Source organism: Acyrthosiphon pisum, chromosome A2 (genome assembly GCF_005508785.2).
Source record: "Acyrthosiphon pisum isolate AL4f chromosome A2, pea_aphid_22Mar2018_4r6ur, whole genome shotgun sequence".
NCBI lineage: Eukaryota > Metazoa > Arthropoda > Insecta > Hemiptera > Aphididae > Acyrthosiphon > Acyrthosiphon pisum.
The window spans coordinates 107,403,374-107,415,032 of NC_042495.1; positions in this window are offsets into that span (position 1 = coordinate 107,403,374).

The following is an 11,659-nucleotide window of genomic DNA, read 5'->3' on the forward strand; positions in this document are numbered from 1 at the left end:
TAAAAAAAAAAAAAAACAAATACATTTCAAAGCTGAGTACACATTTTAATATTATTTCAGAACATAATATTTATAGAATTCAGTCTTCAGTAATAAATCAATCATATAAATTATCAAACATTGTATTTGTACAAACAAACATTTTTTTTAATTACATTGTTTATAGGTATATACTATAAAACAGATTTCACTTACAGATTCACAACAGATAAGTATACTAATAATGGAACAGTGAAATCTCATCAAAAGTATGACATTTCTGAATGTTTATCAATAATAAGTTATTATTATTATATCAATAATAACTATATAATATACCTATTGTTAGTATAATAGCCACACAATATTTAGGACATATTAGATAAATGTGGGAATCTAAATAGTATACCTATACAGTAAGATTTCCGTATGTTGAAAACTGAACTTTAGGGGAACAGAAAAAAGTTCGAGATACCTATTGAGTTTTTTTTCTAATGGTAATTATTTCAACGGGATTTCAATTGAGTTCAAGATTATGAAGAATTCGAGATATCGATGATATTCGACATAATAATAATTTACTGTACATACATAGGTATTATATACAATCCTAATAGCATAATAGGTAAACCACTGCAATTAATCCACTTTATTTTTCGCTTGAAAACAATAAAAGGCGCATAAACTAAAAATTAAAGCTATTTTTACAATATGAACATTGGCGCAAATAAGTGGGGGCTTGGGGGTTAGTCCCCCCGCATTTATGCCAAGTCCCCTCAGTTTAAAAGTCAGTAATTAGTACTGAGCATATATAATTTTTAGAAAATATTTTAGGAGGGGCTTTAGTCCCTCCAAAATAATTTGTCTATTTTTGCCTATGAATATGAATAAGATACTATTTAAGCTTACTATTTAAGCTTAAAGTATAAAATATATAAATGTTCATACAACCATTACACACATTGATTAATGATACAATTTGTTTTAATTCTTATTCATATTACCATAAGGCGTTGATACCAATTGGACAATAGGAGAAATTATTTTGATTCTTAGAAGTACATAAATATATGATTAAATAAAAATGTATTATTAATAATACAACTGCGTTCAATAATAATGCCGGTATTCGCTATTCGGTAACACGAAATACTTTGAACGCATGACCTTGCATTTTTTTCGTGTTTTCTACCGTATAAAAGACTTAACAACGATAAATTTTAAAAATTCAAAATTTTTTGTGCTTTTACAGCAAACAAATTTTCTGTTGAATTAGAACTCCCATTATATGAGTTCCAATAATTCAAATTACATTATTTCTTAAAACAACTAAGTCATCAAAATATTTCAATCTTAAAAATTGACTTCTTGAGAAATCATGCTTATAATTATCACATTTTTAACAATCTAACTTTAATTTTTACGAATTTCTATGCGATTTCATAAAAAATTCAATTTAATTGGATGGTAAAAAGTGAATAATTTAAATTTTTAAAAAATTAATAGGTATTAGTAGGTACTTAATAAAGTTATCAAAATTTAAGGTCATGCGTTCGAAATATTTTAGTTACCTAATACCTTATCGTTGAACACACTGTATAATAATTATACGCACATTATATATTATTATTTTCATTTTTCGTTCTAGCATACGACGTACAAGCATTTAATGTTTTTTTTAAAATAATTCTAATACCACGCGGTACCTATAATTAAATGTTTAAATAGAACTATTTATTATTTGCCTACTTTTTATAGTATAGAAATATACAAAATTATATTTTAAAATCAATTAAAATAATTTTAAACAAGTATGGAGCATTACGGATTACCATGGTCCATGACATAATATATTAATACAAATTTAATTTAATGTATTTATTTATTTAATGGATATAGCAGCATGTGCTGATAACCACACGAATATACAATGTCGAATGTACAAATGTAGATTTCACACATTTTAAAATAATACATAATTACGAAATAATCTTATAATTTTTTAATATGCGTCAAAACAGTTAATTAATTAGGAAGGATCGGGGATTCGAAAGTATAATGAGTAATGACTTATGATTTACGTTCACTTATAGACATCACATATTAATAGCCTATTCAATGCACAGAATGTACTTTTCGTGTACAATACAATATACACTTCACAATTTACAAATTTCAAATCTTCTTTAATTATATATATAGGTATAGTTAGAAAATTAGATAAAAATTAAAAAAGCTCGTAATTTTTTGTTGAGTTGTAAATTATACATTATGTGTAATTAATATAGAAATATATATACATCGTAAAGTATAATATTATGTAGGTATGTACTATTTACTATTTAGTATATATAATAAACCCGAGCCTAGGTGAGTTAATGATAATTTTTAATTGAGTTAAGTTAAGTTGATGGAAAATATTTTAAAAAGCTTATAGTTAATATAGTTATCCTAATTTTTTTTAACTCAGTTAAGTTAATAGTTATACGAAAACTTATAATTAACTTAAGTTTTTTTTTTATTCTTTTTAAATTTATAAATAATCAGTAATATGGTTTAAAATAATAAAAAGTAAACGTTTATGGAACATGTATCATCAATACCTAATAAGTGTATTATATTTATTATTTATTTATAAATTATCGTAACTTGGATTTGATTAAAAGTAACTTGTTATTTATTAAGCTAAGTTAAGTTAAGTTTATATCAATAAAAATCAGTTAAAAATGAAGTTATAATTGAAATTAAATTTTAAAAAGTTTAAATTAAGCCTCTTTTTAACCCTTTTTATGTCCAGGCTTGCGAGTTGCGAGTAATAACTGAATTAGATCAAAGATAACCAAAAAACTGTGTATTTATTCATAATTGATATTGCAGTTGAATTTTAATTCTAACCTAATATAGATTAAGGTTATACTAGCTATGTCCCATGCCCTATAAAATAAATAAAAAAGTCCTTGAAAATAAATGATAATCACATTTCAATTGCATACACATCAAATTTAAAATCATAGTTCATGACATAATATAATAAATAACATGTAGGTATGTTTTTTTTTTACGGATAACCAAGTATTTTGGAACCGCATTACACCCATTGATATTGGTTTAAGCCTTTAAATACGATTATACGTAAGTCAAGGTTGCCTATTTGGGGCTGAAAATGTTAATTTTTTTGTTACGTGAACTTTTTAACCGACATTCGACTTACAAGGTGTACTGTCGTGTTAGATAGTCTTAAAAAGTTAGTAAAATTACAGTATGAGATCTATATTATAATCGATTTATCCGATAATGATCTACGCACGCCCATATATAATATACATATTATTATATACACAAACCTACACTAACCTACAGGCTACAGCTAAAAATTAACGAAGAACAAAGGTTATTGGGAGTGTAAAAGTTGTACAGTGAAATAATTAAAAAATCCTAACAATATAATTATTTATCGACAAAAAAGACACGCGTTCGGATATACATAGGTACATTTGGCGTATAATATGTATATTATTAATATTCGCCTGATAAGTATAGGTAATAGGTAGGCGTGGAACCTATAATTATTTTCATCATCCAAAATGTAGATACATTATATATATTATATTATATATATTATATAGGTACCTATTAAATAATATCATGTGTTTACTATTTAATGATACATTCCAATTCAATTTAAAATGATGAAAAATTATTAACAAAATAAATTGTCCTATTATAATACCTATAGTCGAATCACTCGCGAACTGAATGAATGTATTTTTATATGTTTTATGCAAATTGATGTTAAATATAATATGACTATATGATTTTTGTACATTCAATTTTTTTTTAAATTTAAACTATACATAAAAATGAGTATAAAGTAGAACACCGTACCTATATGGCTATATATAGTATAATATAATAAAAATGTTTTTAAAATATAGTGATGTATATAATATGTGTATTTCATCAAACTTTTTGTTGTTATCATTATACGAAAATTGTAATACTTCGGAGGACGCGTTTGGTTACAATAATAATAACTCTCATTGTCCTTGACAACCGTTAAATTAACCTAGCCCAACTTAAAATCTAAACATCTCAATCGGTCACTATACTATAGGTACTGTTATTGACTATATAGGCATAAACTAGTATATGTACCACGTGGATAGTGTAAAAACAAGGATTTTTGGAACTACACGATTTGTATATCGATTTTTTATTTATTATAGTTAACTTTATTATAATACTTAATACTTAGTCACTTAGAGGTCGATTTGTCGATTTATCACAGTAAACAATCTGTTTTTGTATAATATTTTAGATGGCTTAGAACAAATATCGCGATACTGCGGAGTCTGTAATATATAATAACAATGTAGTTAATAATAATAATGATAGTCAGAATCAGGAAGCGTCAAAACCAAACAATCGATAAATAAAATTATCGCCAAGGCTCTGCAGTAATGGCGGGGTTATAGCGTGGATAATATTATTACGCGTTAAACCTTAAACGTACCTATACTGTTTAAGAGCCATTCAATTGTGGGGTTTATTCGATTTTCTTCGTCGTTTATACATAATTGTATGGTGTATACTGTATACATTATATTATATTGTCTAAATGGAAAATATTAGAAATACTACCTAACACACATTAAACGATATAAAAAATGCGCCTGGGGTGCCTGACCTCTTCCAGATCTTAACCTTTTTGTGTAGCTGATGTTTTCTCACCACTCACTACGGATATCGCCGTACCTAAACTATACATGAACCCTAGACGGCACTCGTCCCGGTATAATTTATAATATGTCTAAAATCGTTTATAATCGGCACGATTCGATTGGATCGACGCATCCATCGCGCCTACACATATATTATATACCTAGCTATTGTTACGGTTTATACATTGACCATGCTCGGCATGCGAGGTTATAGGTAGACGCAGACGGCAGACGTATATGACCAATGACCATATAGAAGTAAGCATATTATTAGACTAGGTATATATTATGCAGCGACCGACATTTTCCGCCCCTATATATAGGCACTATTAAACATTGTAACTCATTTCTAGAAACAAGTGTAGACAAAATTGATTTCTTTTTCTGGTAACTGGTTAAGTATTATATTGTATACCTGCTACAGCATTAAAAAAAAAAAAAATCGTATGACATTTCAAATAAATTTCCATTTCTTTTCCGTTATCTAGTCAATTAAAATTATATGAATTAAATTTAAAAGTATAATACCCTTATAAATTAAATAATAATAATAATCATAATAATACTTTTACCGCATGGTATATACATAAAATGTAAACTTTAGATTCTAGAGCAGTGGTCTTCAAACTATGGGTCGCGTGATAAGTTAGTTATAAAAGCACTTCTACAATGGCATACTAAGACATCAAGTAATTTGAACTTTTTTTTGGTTAACAAAGCTGACATGGGTCACATAAAATGTATGATGAAAAAATAGGGTCACCAGTCAAAAAGTTTGAAGACCACTGTTCCAGAGCAGGGGTCTCCAACTTTTTTTTACGGCGGGCCAAAATTGAGATACGCTTTGGACTTGCGGGCCAACATTTTTAGAGGAATAGATCGGTTAAGAAATTGAAGAATAAATAAGATTTATTTAGAAAAATTAATGTTTGTTTTTATTTTATAACGAGTTTTTCTATTATTAGTTAGTGTTGGTAATTAGTATAATATAGGTATAAATTACTATTATAAGCTGTTACAAATAACACCAAAAGAAAAAAACTAATAAATTAATTTAATTTAATTAATTCAATAAATTAAAAACAATGACAACTAAATGAAAATAATCAAAACATTTATTATCTTGGAGGGCCAGTAAAAAGCCCTTGGCGGGCCGGATTCGGCCCGCGGGCCGTAGGTTGGAGACCCCTGTTCTAGAGTATAAAAGTCGTTATGGGTGGCGGATCAACTACATCCTCGGTCATGACTTACACAGATATAATTTTTTTATATAAATATGTAGGCACGTGTATGCGGTACCGTGGAGTAGATAGAAATCGTATCGTATTGGAAAGCAATTATGGGTTTCAGTGTTTTAAGTAGGCCTTACCTACTAGTAGGTTTAACAAAAAAAAAAGTTTTCCTGAAAGTCAAACTTATTATTTACAAACGTTTGAAGTTAAAATGTTTTCAATATTATATTTTCAGCCGTATATTAATGAATTCTCATCGAACGATTTTTTTTATTTTGTTGTTATTCAAAAACGAATAATCGTAGATACTTGAAATTTTAACCTAACCGTAGATACTCGAAAATTTGTAAATTATTTTGAAGTTAAAACTTATAAAATTTTCAGTTTTTAAAACTTAGAATTGAACATTTTTTGTATACACCAGGGATGGGCAACTGGCGGCCCGCGTACCTTCTTTATCTGGCCCGCGCTACATTTTCAAATTACTTCATATAATTTTATTATACAATTATTTTCGTGTTTTGTAGTAATAATTTTAAAAATTTCCGCTATAATGCGTAAAAAATAAATGTTAGTAAATTTGAAGGACTTTTTTTTGCTTTCTCCTATGAACTGCGGCCCGCTAGATTTTAAAGTACTTAAAAGTGGCCCGCTTATAGTTACTTTGAGTTGCCCATCCCTGGTATACACTATAGGTACAATAATATTATATCATTGAATTAAAATTTAACACCATCCATTACTGCAGTGACCCACTTTCAACCTTCACTATCACCTACAGCAGATGAGGTATATAAATTAATTATACATTACACTCAATGAACACAATTTCTAAATTTTTTGTGTCAAAAACACAATTTGAAAAATAACAATATCTTCTTACATCTACAGTACGGTTGAACATGGAACCTAGTCTGATCTATATAAAACCTTAGGCAGCAGATGTACAATTTTATTTTTCGTGGTGCACAAAGTGTGTCGTAGTGCACATAAAAATAGCCACCAATTCATCAATAACTCATGATGAAAAGAGAAGAATCATCTGTATGTCATTAAAGGTATAGGTTCCCATGTTATATTCAAACATCTTTTAACTCAATGCCGCAACTATGACACAAGGAGAGGCGGAAAGTCAATAGATTTCCTACATCCAGTCCAAATCCTTCAACCACCGATATCATATTAATACTGTTCATGTAAATATTAAACCCACTCTCAAAGTTATTTCAAACCAACTGTGCGTCTGTACATAATTTTAAAAATCTTACAATTATTTAAACTATGTTATAATTAGGACAAGTATATGCTTGCTATCATGGTTGAAATATACAGGTTATTACATATCGACTCAGATTGTTATCATAGGAAACAAAATGGCTGCGTAAAGGGATATCACAAATATCAGTTTTTCTTATCATCAAAAATACGCCAACAAAAGCTAACAAATCCCGTGCTTACATACTTGATTATTATTGGCTCCCTTTACGCTGCCATTTTTGTTTTTATCATCAAATATTTGATTAAGAAGGGATATATAATATTATGCAGTAACCTTGTATATTTCAACCATGCTTACTATCTAAAATCCAATGGCGGCCATGGTTGTCGAGGGTTAGATATTATCACGACAATATATTAAATTAACGTATTTCACAATTTGGTACATTATAGTTTTAAAATTAGTATTTTTGCTAATAATATAATGAGACGTTAAAAATAAATTCTGCAGACTTGAAGTTTTTATACTACAAGTATTGGTACTATGATACGTTTATCACAGAGAAATAGCGGTAAGTATAAGTACCTATTACAATTGAATATTTTTCTTCGTCATAAATATAATTAATATAATATTTATAATATACCAACCCGTACCTGTAAAAAACTATATAGACTATAGTATAAGACATTAAATACATCGTTCATTTTTACATAGTACATAGTATAAAAAACATTAATGATAAAACACGTGTAGGCACTTAATTCGTTATTAGAAAAATATATAGGTACTTACATATATTTTATTATAGGTATCTCAATTACACACAATTATCGTTTTATTACACCCCCTTTAACAATATATTGGGCGCGCCATTGATATATATATATATGGTTGAATGGTTTGGAAATAAAATATATTACATAATATCTTTTGATCTCAGATCTCAGATCTCACGTTTTTTTTTGTACCTATAACCTAACCTAAGCCCCCAAGGTCTTATATTTGATATCTTTATTATATTAAAGAAAAATGCAAGTTTACTGTTGGTGGTGTATGATGTCACGTTCAGTTGTTTGTGACAATTATACACCTGCCGGATGCAGTGGTGAAATTGAAATATTTCAAATGTTTAAATACCTTAGTATAAATTGACAATCAATTATTTAGATATTAGATATACGCACTTTTTGTCCCGTCAAATCATTTTGAATTAATTAATTTGTCTTAATTATTATTCACACCCAAGGTTTATAATTATTGGAATTTGTAATACAAAGGTACCTATACGTAACCGTATGCTGTCTTTCGTTGTATAAAATTGAAAAAAATTGTGGCTTCTTGAAAACGGAATGTAAAAGTAATATGCTATACAGTAACTTTTGCTTACATGTAACAAATTAGATGTAAATATATAGATTTCTTACTGTGTAGGACACGCTGCATAGGATAGAACTACCTATACCTACATATTATAAACTGTTAAATGTTAATTTTTATTTTAAGATAGAACCTTCATATATAGGTTAAGAATCTTCACCTATTGGCTATTGATTTTTTGAGCTCTAAAATGGTTTTTGAATTTCCAAAAATTAATAAATACTTTTGTGGCGTAAAAATCAAAAAATGCCACTGCACAATGGAACAATATAGGAAATCTGGAACACGAATTTTTAAAATTATACTTTATAGAAAGAGTTTTACTGGAACAACTCGTACATACCTGTAGTTGTAGGACTGCATAAATCACATCGAAACACATTGTATACCTATATTATTTCATGTATTTGCACGTTTATTGTAATAGGGTACAACCTACAAGAATAATTCGATTCCACGTAACGCGGAAGATGAAAAAAAAGTCAGGAGAGTAATGGAATAAGTGCCATGAAAAAAGTCCGGTTTAATTTTTAATTTTTTTTTTGTTATTTACAGTCTAACCAGTTGTCTAAGCAAAAAAAGTCTCAAATAAAATATTTCCGTACAGTTTGTAATGTGTATCTACCATTATCAACAAAAAAAACCAATTTTGTCATTTTATTTTCGGTCGTTACGCTCAAAAAGTGTAACTTGAATTGATATCATACAAAAATAAATAGTTATATTTACATGATACATAGCTACAAAATTGTTATGCAATAGCTTTACCGCGGCAGTCCCCGAGTGCCTCAGACTTTTTCTTTTTTTAAAGTCTTGATTTATTAATAATATTAATAATACAAGATATAATGTAAAATATTTAAAATTAATACATTCTTAATATTTATTTGGTTTTCGAATACTATATGTACAAGGATTAAGGGCAAATATTAATTATATATATATTTTATTACCGGTAACTTTAAAGCATAAAGTTAATGAATTTTTAGTGCTGGAATCGCTAGACCTAATTCTTACAACGCTAATTTAGCTATTTTCAGATTTTCTACTTCTAAATCTTCACGAATTTAAAAAGTAACTTAGCTTGAAATCCAACTTATTGTAACTTACGATACGTCTTTTGATAAAAGTGATGCAAACCACATTCTATATGGACGAGTTCACTGATAACACACTAAGCGGTATTTATGAAAGCTTGTTAAAAATCTAAATTTATAATTTATTGATCTGGGTAAAATTCTCGTTTGTTAAATTATTTTAAAATTATACTTTAAACAATTATTGATAAGTATAATTATATATTCTATAATATACTATAATATAATACCTACTATAATTTTTTTTTTGTAAACCGTTACAAATTGTTTTTTTCCTGACTTCAAAATCACTACTTCAATTTCGGCGCGAATAACTTCAAAATTGCAGGACAACGACTGGATTTATTCTTATGCTTTATCGCGCCATACATTTTATAATATAATACTTGTTATTTTTTCGGGATCCCACGTATATTAGTGTACTGCTAAAGAATTACCTACCCCCATTAGCTGCTGTATGGTTATTATTATAAAATCATAGAAATCACGAGCAACATCAACTTTACTATTGTAATAATATTATATAATGTTAACTGTATGCAATATAATACCATAATATTAATTTATCATTAAATATAAATTAGGTATGCAAAATCATTATCATTATAAAATATATTTTTTTTTTAAATGTATAATATATTAATATACTACGTACAATTTAATATAATACTTGTATTATTGACGCAGGTGTAGGTAAAATTTAATTTATCTCGATTCTTATATAATAATGCGTATATGGATAAACTTGTCTTGTACGAGGATTAACAAATTATAATTGAACATTTATACTTATGACTCAGGGTAATATAATTTATGCATAGTGGCATATTATAAAAATAACTATATAAACAGTTCAACGCATTGTTAAAATGTGTTAATAAATTGATCAAGGTCCCCAAAATTATTGTATAATTGCATTATTTTTAAAACGTTCACTAATTATATTACCGTATTTTCAAATGAAACTTTCTGCCTGAGGTTATAAGCATATTAAGTTGTAAGTACCTACCTATATAGTGATATCTAAAAATTAAAATATTAAATAAAACCTAACATATTCGAAATATTTTTACTATAGGGACACATTTTGAGTCGGTGTTTCGTACGTTTATTTAAAATGTGAACTAGTTTACTGTATTAATTTTCATAATTCCGAAACGGATGTGTTTATTATAATAAGCACTAGTTAATTGATATGTTTTTTTTATTAAACCCGTCGTAGCTTCAAAAAAAAAAAATACACTCATTTATCAAATGAATGAGAACTGGGCTGCACGCAGAGCCGGGTCGATCAATAGCGGCGCTCCTGGCAAAATAAAAATTTGCGCCCCCCCCCCCCCCAAAAAAAAAAAAAATAATTTAACTTATTTACTTATAAACATAATCAATGTTTACTTTAAAGCTTAAGAAATAAGTTTATTATTTTAATAATTAAAATAACAACATTTTAATAATATTTCAAATTCAAAATACAGATAAAAATAACGAAGTTAATTGATTTGTGCTACCTACTTTCATATGACTTTTATAATGAATTCTTAAAAACAGTACCACCTAAACAAAAATCGTATAAAAAATTTAAGTAAAATAATACAAATAATGATTCGAATTAAATAGAATTTAGTACAACATATTTAATATTTATTAAACAAATTTAACTTTTCTGGCTTTTTTGGAAGCAAATTTTTCGATGATTGATGTGTAGTCCATCTTAGAAGCATATATACACATATATTACATTCGTTCTATTTTTATTATTATCGGCCACAGGAAACACATTGATATTTCCTGCGGGTTGTATACGTGTAGAAATATATACGTTGTTATAAATAAAATATATTACTTTATGATATAATTCGATATAGCCAGTAGGTACCGGTTATCGTCGATCGTCGTGAATAAAAATTAATTTCAATAATCAATGGTAAATTTGAGGTTTAACTAGCTATATAAATAAGTGTTAAATTTATAACACAGTATTAATCAACTCGCATCTAATAACAAATATTAATATATTGAAATATTTTTTTT